This window comes from Ambystoma mexicanum, chromosome 4q (assembly GCF_040938575.1).
Source record: "Ambystoma mexicanum isolate Mex_15411 chromosome 4q, UKY_AmexF1_1, whole genome shotgun sequence".
Lineage (NCBI taxonomy): Eukaryota > Metazoa > Chordata > Amphibia > Caudata > Ambystomatidae > Ambystoma > Ambystoma mexicanum.
The window spans coordinates 453,947,974-453,958,458 of NC_090928.1; positions in this window are offsets into that span (position 1 = coordinate 453,947,974).

Consider the following 10,485-nt stretch of genomic DNA (forward strand, 5'->3'; position numbering starts at 1 on the left):
ACCAATACGATATGTGTGTTTTGAAGACACCTTCATGTGCTTTTGTGGGTTCAAATCAAGGTGGGGGCGAGAACATGAGCAAAAAAGCGTGCTTGCATGCTGGCCTCAAAAACACCCAATGTTGGATGGAGTTGGCACTGTGAAAAAAGTGGGCCGACACTGTCAACCCACATGCAATCTCAACTTGTCCCCTGAACATCAGCACAGGGCCAGTTAGATCATCTTCTGCAACCTCTCTTCCTGCATCCATTTACCTGGTAAATCATCACAACAAATTTGCCCTCTGATCCTTTCCCCTTCTCACCACATTGTCTGGATTTCAAAAGTACTCTGTTTTATAAATCGGACTTGAAAAGTACACACATCATAATAAAAGTATTGCAGCAATATAGCAATCCTCATAGAAATATCTTGAACAAAAAGAGTACAAATGTTGCGTTATTTTCACCCCATCTTGAAGACTACAAATACCAGAATGCAATTCCACAAAATTATAAGAAACGGCTTGAAGGCTGTCTTTCAAGACTTAATCATAACAAAAGATAATGTGAAATGGTAACCTTTTGCATCGCTTCACAAAGGCATGCTTTTTATGATGCAAGTGAAATGTGACATTTCCCCGGCGTCCCCAGAAAAATGAATTTGTAACACGCCAAATGCGGAAAAATGAATACTACCGAGATAGTGCGCAACTCTTTGTGTCAACATATTTTAATTGTCTTCAGAGAAGACAGATTTGGGCGGCAACTAGTTTTTCTGTATGTGCTTTCAGAATAAAACGCCCCTTTTCAACCCCTTGTCCAAAGCAACGGTTAGTAAATGGACCATCACTTTAAACAAAGAGCGTGATAAGCTATAACTGTGATGCCCCACGGGTCTGATGGGCTGCTGGGCACGAGTTATTTGTCCCTAGAAGCACACCACAGGGGGTTGGGAACTGACAGCACAGCCTCCCTAAAACAGGCCTAAAAAAGCCCTGTGGTTGGAAACCCTCGTTACTTCTTATACTCACGGCAGCAGGTTGCTGTGGGGCCCCCAAAAGCGTAGGGCCTTGGGCGATGGCACAGACTGCCCATGCCTTGGGCCTGCTTTGACCACGGATATGCAACGTTAGAAAGAGGACGTAGGTGTGCACAATTCCACACCCTCCTGATTTTGTTCACAATCTTCAAGATGTAGATTTCCACATATGCACGCGCACATCTGCGGGCCTGCCCCCTCAATGAGATCCAAATAGTGAGAGAACAACTCATGACCTTTGCGTGGATAATTAATCATGTAAGGGTTAAAACTTGGTCAAGCTGCAGAATCTACATGCACGATGATAACAGCTTTTGTGAGACCAATATTGTGACCAATACTGACAGATTGTACTTGCTGCCATGCCCCAAAGGAGAAACACATGAAAGATTCTCAGGCACGTGGTCACAAGCAGAGCCTTCAGGACATTTTGTGAAATGTTTTTGGATCCTGTTAGTGGTGACTAGAAAAGTCTTTGGCTGCAGAAAAGTCTTTAATATATTTATTTTTATTTTTTACTAATCAATGAAACCTACAAAACAAGATAAGTGCTTGGGCTGATAGGCGAGCCTTAAAATATGAACTTAAACAGTATTTTGAAAATATTTACTGCATTTAGGTAGACACTATGGGCTCATTTTCACTAGGGGTGTAACTTAAGAAATATGCTTAAAGGACTTGTGTAAGGCTTTTACGTGTGTTTCTTATGTCATGCCCCATTTTCATCCATTTGTATGGCAGAGAGGAAGAGCGGAAATGCAACTTTCGTTTCTGCTGCCCCTTTCCGCCATACAAAAGCTTCAGCATTTGCACCAGCATGGATTTTCAAGCTGGCACAAGTACTGAAGATCCCTGCGGGATGCACCAGCATGAAGCAGGCGGACCCCATAGGGATCTACTGTAAACGCTGCCTGCCTTGCTTGTATGGCAGGCAGCATGTATAATTACAATTAAACCCTGCCCAAAATGCATGCATGTTGGGCAGGGTTTAATTTCAATTGGGAATACTGCTTACCATGTTAAGAAGTGCTCCCAATTGAAATTAAACCCTGCCCGACATGCAAGCAGGTCAGGCAAGCTTTCATTGTAATTGTGAGAGCCGCTCTCACAATTAAAAGTAAACCTTGCCTGACATGCTTGCATTCCACAGAGCAGAGTGTGAAAGTGAAGAGCAAAAGGCGACAGATACATGAAATGACGAACATTTGGTGGCGGGCAGATGTCTACGTGTATGTCAATAAGTAATGGCATCTTGCTGTCAAATTATGATTTTATAGAACATGAGCCCCTATGTCTATGGGCATAAAGTCAGGGTATGGTGATACCAAGTTCCCCAAACTGAATGCCAAAGTCTTTATCTTCACTGCGACCTGCTCTGGGGTTCAAAGAAGTACATATCAGGCCCCAGAGAACTGCAGACATTGGGTCTCATTCCGAGATTGGAGGTAATCATGGCGCCATTTGCGCCATGACTGCCTCCAATAACGGTACCGGCACCGGTCTCGTTCAATGGGGATTTAGCTAATAGGGCTCCATGGGAATGGGGAAGTAGCTAATAACGGTACTGCAATTTGCGGTACCGTTATCAGCTCTGAAGTCCCTTAACGGGTCCCGTCCTTAACACCTGGTCAGACCAGGCGTTAAGGAAGGGACCTGATAAGGGACCTCGTAGTAGGGCGGTAAGGGATTACCGGCACCGGTCTCCTTACCGGTGCCCGTTATCCCTTACTGCCCCACTCGGAATGAGGCCCATTGTTTTACTTATGGGACCCCTTTGGTAATTAATTAAGAAGAGCAATTGTGCGCTTGTGAGATATATTTAAATGAATAAGTATTGGGATTTCCTTTAATATGTTGCTTTTCACAGGATGTTATTTTTTCCTTTGTATTTGGATGATGGAGTATGCTAAAAGCTCGAGTATCTACTACCAGTGAGGGATAACAGACCTTCATGATACACAAATTGCCAGATAACAGAACCTCTACTATACTCCCAGGGACATAGCGTTTAACAATGCAATTTAACCATGAATGGACCAATTACAGACAGAGAACAACCCCTGGTGGGTTTCACCAAACATCTCATTGATCATTTACAGAGCACACGCTATATGTGCAATTGTCTCATCCTATTTTACCAACGTGCTATTTTCACGCAACTCAAGCAAACTCCTTTCATCAATGCCAGAATGATGAAAGATGATGCCAGCCTTGCTCGAAATCAAACCGGTAGGCTGCTGTTTTGTTTATTGAGATTCTTATTTATTTATTTTTACCCAGGGCTCTTCAATAATCATAATAATGGTTTCCTGTATCTAACAAAGAGCTACGAGTATTGGTAAACATTGGAAACAGATATGTTTGTCAATGGCAATTGTTTTAGTATGATAGCTCAGTGTGCTAAGCGCCGGCCCCAGACATCTGTGTTCAGTATGCATGACATAGTTTAAAACCTTGGCAGCCTTAGCAAATTCCTTCATCTGTCTGAGGTGGATACATTAAGTACATTGAAGGATATTAATAGGTATTAGCACATACTGACCACCTATAATCCAATCAGAATGTTTATATTGCAGCCAATAACTACTGGTATTGATTGCATTCTGATCATTCTTTCTTCTTTCTTCAGCAGCAGACAGGTTAACAACAATGCAATTTCCAGGCAAGGTTTTCTTCAGCAAGAAACGTCCTCTCTGGGAGGATCTTTTTTTGTTGTTGCTGCAACATGCTATTTAACACATGAAAAGGAAAGCTAAAACATTGCCAAATGTTTTCACTTTCTTATAGAGAAACTGTTTACTTTTGCATGACACCTCATACATGCTCATGTTAAACCTTTTCCAGTTCGACAAAGTTGAAATGCAAACGCTTAGCTTCTGAAGAAACCCATGGTATTTAAATGCAACAAAATGAAACCACATCTAATTAACTAACTCAGTTTGTCTATTTACTTTACTCACTCTTAATGTTCTATTTTTTACTTCATCACCAAAACTCTAAAACATGTGTTGCTACTGCCTCTATGTGCGTATAGCCTTGTAGACCTCAGGAGGGGTAATCATCTCTTGGGATAATGCCCCTTCCTGAACTTATGCTCCTCGGCTACGCCTCGGGCCATAACTTGATCGCAGGTCATTATCCCACGATAATGGCTCTTCCCTCATTCTATAAGGCTGTATTATGTCCTGGGGGAGTGACATGGAACTCCCCCATTGGCCAGTTTCTGGCCTAGTTTGAGGAAGTCTGTGGGGCCCCCCCACTGCTGCAGTCAACACCGGGCTGCTTCTGACATACACAGGCCGGACAAATAATACCACAGACTCTGCCACTCTGCTGGCACTTGCTGGGCTGCAGCTCAGCCAAAATAAAGCCTTTGGGCCCCCCATAGATGTACTGCTGCCTACCTGTCAAAAGAACTGTTAATCTTGCCAGGGAACGATCCATCACCACAAAAAACGTCAAAAAGCATCAGCAAGAACCTTGAGACAGCCGTGCCAGACTGTTTCGCAAGTAAGGATTTATATATGGTTTTTTACAGTGCACTGTACAGAGACTTTGCATATATTTTAAGGACTTTTCAGATTTGAAAGGAACTGGTTCTATATATTTTACAGGATGCTTTTTATATTTTTTAAATTTTTTCCAGTTAAACAGCTTCTTATGGTTAGTTTACATAGGAACTAGTGTCTTGTGATTTTCCCGTTTTGTACAAAAATCATTAAAAAACCCTGCTGGCATACCGGAAGAAAGTATAAGTATATCAAAGAACAACTAAAGGACCATACACCAACATTCCATCGTCCACCTTTCCTTTTGTGTGCAAAGTTATTCAACTCCATGTTTTTCTCCTTAGGGGCTTTGGGGAAATGTATCCTGTCCTAACGTTTGCGTTTCTGTCCCTTGTCTATTTCTAGTCTAGGCCACCAAGGTGAACTAGAGCTCAGGTAAGTGGGGTTTGGAGCTAGGTGAGAGGTGGGTCAAGTATTAATTTAAGGGATATAAAAGGGTATTGTTTGCCCCCCTACACCTTCCCCCCAATAAGTGTGTGGTAAGATCCTCCCTCTACACAACGCCACTCACAAATGAGCGATGCTACATCAAACAAAGATTTCCTCAACCCAAAATAGCCATCATGGAATATAGGAAAGCAAGTTCTGCATGGAGACCTTTTTCTATTTCTACAGGGCTACAGTAAGAGTTGGAGTCTGGGGGCGCAGAGGACAAAGGTAGGTTTTGGGGGCACTGGGGTAAAATTAAGGAGTGGGGTGAGAGTGGTCAGGGTGCGGTAGGGAGCAGGTAGGCAATGAATGGTAAGAGTCTGGGCAGCAAAGAAAATTCTCGGATCATGGGCTTTCACCGGTACTAAAGCTTGCAGTACGGGGGCATGGCTTGGCCCTGTGGACGATGGCCGCCTGATGCCGCCACTCTGACCAACCACAACTTTTATAACAGCATTTATTTACTTACCTTTCTTTTTCTGCTGCATTTCCTCTTCTCTGCGCTGCAGCTTGTTCAAGGAGCCCTGCTGTGTTTTCGTGTGTTCTTCGGCGAGCGCATTTCAAGCGCCTACTGCTCCCGACAACGACCACCTTGTATGCGGTAACATCTGGCATTGTCTGCCTTTTACAATTACACAGCACCGCCATATGCAGGCTACCTGGAACTCAACATCAACAGCTGACTTTAAAAAAGCTAACTTTTCACCTAATTCAACGCCTGGGGGACATTTCTGCTTTTTAACTTAGCTCTCCTTAACGTTTGTTGCTGCCTTTTCCACCTTGATGTGAATCTCCCCACCTGCTTAAGAAGGGGAGAAAGAAAAAGAATAAGAGGTGAATAATATAAAAAAAGACAAAAAAAGACAAAACAAACAACAATAGCCACTACTAAAATGAATTAATATAACCCCATTCTGAAGCAAACCTGAAGCCTGGAAGCTAAGCTTCTCCTCTAATTGACTATTTTTGGGCACTCTCAGATACTTTGGGGTTTGCCTTTTGATACAGCGCAATTTTCAACACTTTCCTCCGCATTATTGGGTGTGTATACTCTATTTGAAATACTTTACTGTCTTTGCCTAAGACTGAACCTTTCTGACCAAGATGTCTTCAGTCTAGCTGACTCTTATCTGGTACATTGTGCTATTATGGCCACCAGTAAATGTAATTTAAAAAAATGCTGAGTATCCATAAGGACTCTAACCCTTCCTCTCCCAATCTGAAAAGTCCAAAGAGTGACTCATCTCCTCTTCTCTCACCTGCTGATCCAGCCATTGAGACTATTTTGCAAGAAATTAGAGCATTGAAGCCTTTCATTGAAACTACTAATCGGAAACTACAGCAACTGGATGAGAGGTGGAAGGGCTTTGAAGATAGAATGGATGAAATGGAGAGAAGGGTTGGTTTTGTTGAGGATATTTCTCCAAGGGTTGTGCTGCTAGAAAAAACAGCCCAGGACCTCCAGAAACATAATGAGGAGTTGAAAAACAGAAATAGGCATAATAACTTGCCTGTCGCTGGCCTGCCAGAGGGATGTGAAGGTACTGATCCCATTGCCTTTCTACAGAAGATGTTGCCTGACCTGCTTCATCTACCACGGGATTCATCATTTAACATTCAACGCGCTCTTCGCATTGGACCTCTTAGAAATTCTACATCCTTTCACCTCCCCCCTCGTACGCTCATATTTTACTCCCTTGAATATACTCGGCTTCAACTTAAAATCTCCAGAGTCAAGGAGAAAAACTCCCTCACTTGGCATGGAAGCAAATAACATATCTCACAAGAGTTGGCGAAGATTACGGCTCAACGCAGAAAATAATTCTTATCCTTCCATCCTGCTTTGAGACAGCTTAATGTTAGATACAGATTATACCATCCCTGCTCCTTCAAAGTTAGTCATGAGGATCGAACCGCCATTTTTGACGATCCCACTGATCTGAAGTCCTTTATTCGTTCCATCAAAACTGAAAGCATGGATACGTCGCTACCCTTGAATGCCCCCTCCTATTTTGGAACATGATGTTCTTGGCAGAAAACCTGCGGGTGTTCTATACACTGCTGTCACTAACTCTGTGCTATAAAATTGGTAGGTCGGGCGCAGTTGTGGTGTCCTTCTCCTGCTGTGTGTCGTCTCTTTCCTTTTGACGGTTCTGTAGGTGTCACCTACTCCTATTGCCCTTTCTCCCTTTTTCCCCATTTCCGAGCCTGAATATATTTTTTATGTCATATGTTTTGATGCATTTGTTTTTCCTGGATGAGAGGCTTTTTCCTCATTTTCTTTCCCCTAGTATGCACTCTTTGGTCAGCTTTCCTTTTCCTATCCCTTCATCCTCTTGTGTTTTCTGTTTATGTTTGGTCACTGTTTCAGGCCCGTCCTGTTCTTGATATTACTTCATTGATTCATTTTGTTAAAGCATTGCACACATTATTCTGTGCTCGTTACTGGTTTATATTTTGCTCTTACATTTGTTTACCTGCCGCTATGGTATTTAAATGCTTAACCTGGAACATTAAGGGATGCAATAATCCAATTAGGCATCACAAGATTGTATCCCACCTCAACAAATTTAAGCCGCCAGTGAGTCAAGAAACTCACCTCTCTATTGCGGAAGCGATGAAATTCAAATCCTTTTGGGTCAAAGATGTTATTGCAAGTCCTGCTGTAGGTAAGAAAAATAGAGTTGCTATACTTCTTAACAAAAAATTGTCATTTAAAATTTTGGGCCAAGATGCAGACACTTATGGGTGCTGGGCAAGGGTCAAACTTCTTATTGGGTCAGATCATATTTTCATTTTGAACATTAATGGCCCTACCCCACCTGACCTGGGTTTTTGGGTTTCCATTGTACAAATTATTCTCAACTCTGGTCTCACTAATCTTATCATGTGTGGTGATCTTAACCTGGTACTGGGCCCTTTTTTAGCTAGGAAATCTAAGTGTGTGTTCAAAAGCTCCAAGACCCATAAGCCCTTTGTGCGCTGTCTCACTGAAACGGGTCTAGTTGATTCGTGGAGACTTTCTCATCCGACGCAATTCAAATATACCTTTCACTCATCTCTGCATGACACTCGCTCACGCATGGATTACAGTTTTTCCTCTAAATATCTCATTGGTACCATCATTGATTCTACTATTTCTAATATCATCATTTCTGATCACGCCCCAGTTTGCACATCCTTTAACTTTGCTGACATCAAAAAGCCGTCTTCTAGCTGGAGGTTCAATAACTATTTTCTGCAAGATCAGCAGTTTATCCAGTCAGTTCAATCATTTCAACAACAATACTTCACAGAGAATCTGGATTGTGACACTTCAGTGGTCACCAATTGGGATGCCTTTAAAGCTGAGCTCAGGGGCCATATTATTGCCTACTCTAGCAGAAAAAAGAAACAGCATAAAACACATCTTGATGATCTATATCTTCAGCTATCCAATGCCGAAAAACAGTTCTATCGAGCCTCCTCTGAAGCAAATCTCTGCTCAGTCCTGGCCTTATGTTTCCAAATTAAAAACGAGCTTACTGAGATGGCTTATGGGACTCTATTAATAAATAATACCAATATTTATCAGACCTCCAACAAAGCTGGGAAGTCGCTTGCCTCTTACCTTAAGAGCAAGAAGGAAAATACATATATCTCACACATTAAAGGCAAATCTGGCACCACCCTTAAACATCCTGATGGTATTCTAAATTGTAAGCAATTCCATTCTGACTTATACACTCCTGAGACCACAGTACACTCTGCAAACGTTGACTTCTTTCTCAGTAATATGAATCAACATTCATATCCCCAGATTTATCCTACTCATTTAGATGGCGATAACAGAGCTTCCTGAAATTACTCGGGTCCTTAAGGGGCTGGGTAAAGGAAAGGCCACCAGCCTGGATGGTTTTTCTATTGACTTTTTTGATAATTTGGCCCACTCCCTTACCCTTAGACTTAAATCATTATACTCCTACTTTGCCTACCAGAAATCCTCTTCCGGTTCCTTTTCTGAGCCTTTACTCATCCTATTCCCCAAAGCTGATAGGCTCCCATTCTTCCCAATAATTACAGACCAATCTTTCTCATTAACATTGAAAGCAAGATCTTTGCTGAATCCAATCTTCTCTTCCCATGACTATTAAACCGGACCAAGTTGGCTATTTCAAGGGCCGGAACATTTCTGCAAACGCTAGATTACTACTTGATGATCTACATGTAGTCTCTAAGGATAAAAAAGATAAACAGGGCTATGCAACAATTGCCCTTCATGCAGAGAAGGCATTTGATCAGGTTAATTAAGTTTATGTTTCAGTCTCTCTGATGGCATGGCCTTATCAAACTTCTTTATTCTTGTCCCAAATCATCTATTTGTATTAATGGCCAATCCTCACCCTTCTTTTCTTTATGCAGAGGAACTAGACAGGGCTGTGCCCTCTCTCATATCCTTTACATTCCTTCTATAGATCCTTTGTTAGAACTCATTAGATCTGATAGGAACATTCCTGGGTTTTCTTGTGGGAAATCCAATATAAAAATTGCTGTGTATGATGATGATTTTTGTATCCTTATTAATAATCCCAAACTTCATCTCCCTCAACTGGTGAATAGACTTCAGCAGTTTTCCTTAGTTTCTGGCTGTAAACTCAATAAAGAAAAATCTGAGATTTTACCCCTCAACTCATTTAGAATCATACAAGACTTAGTTATGTTTGGGTTTAAAGGGTGTAATGATTCAATTAAATACCCAGGTCTTCGTTTTGCCTCTTCAGTTTATGATACCGTCACATCCAACACACAGTCATTGGTCAATGGACTTAAGGATTTAATTTCAATGTGGTCACCTCGCTACTGATCCTGGTGGGGTCAGCTTGACACCATTCAAATTATGCTGTCCCCCATTGTTTTATATTATTTGCAAATGCTCCTGGTCCCTTTGTCTCCCTCATTTGTCAAGTCTGTCATTTAAATTCTACTCAATTTATTATTGGGTTCAGGAAATATAAGAGAATCGCAATTGCTAAGCTAAAAGCCCCATACGGTAAGTGGGGGGTTAGGTACCCAGCCTTCAAGCTATATCATTCGGGTTTTCTTCTCAAACAATCGTGCTGCTGGTTTGCACCTCCTGAATCCTCGGATACTCCCTCCTGGTGCGAGTTAGAAAAACACTTGGCACATATGTGTGACTTTGATGACCATACCTATGTTTTTAGTCACTCCTCAGATCCCATTAAGGCCTCCATCTCTGCTCTCAGATTGTTTCTCTTCCCCCTCACCAAGACCCCATCCAAGGACCTTTCTCCGTTTCTTTGGCCCAATAAACCTATTACCATTAATGATAGCGCTCCATATCACAAATCCTGGTTAAACAAAGGCATCAGATTTATTCAGCAAATTGTTAATAGTCCCTCCATTCTTTCCTTCCTGCAGTTGAGAGATGTCTATTCCATCCCTATTTTGAATTTAAACTTTTATAATA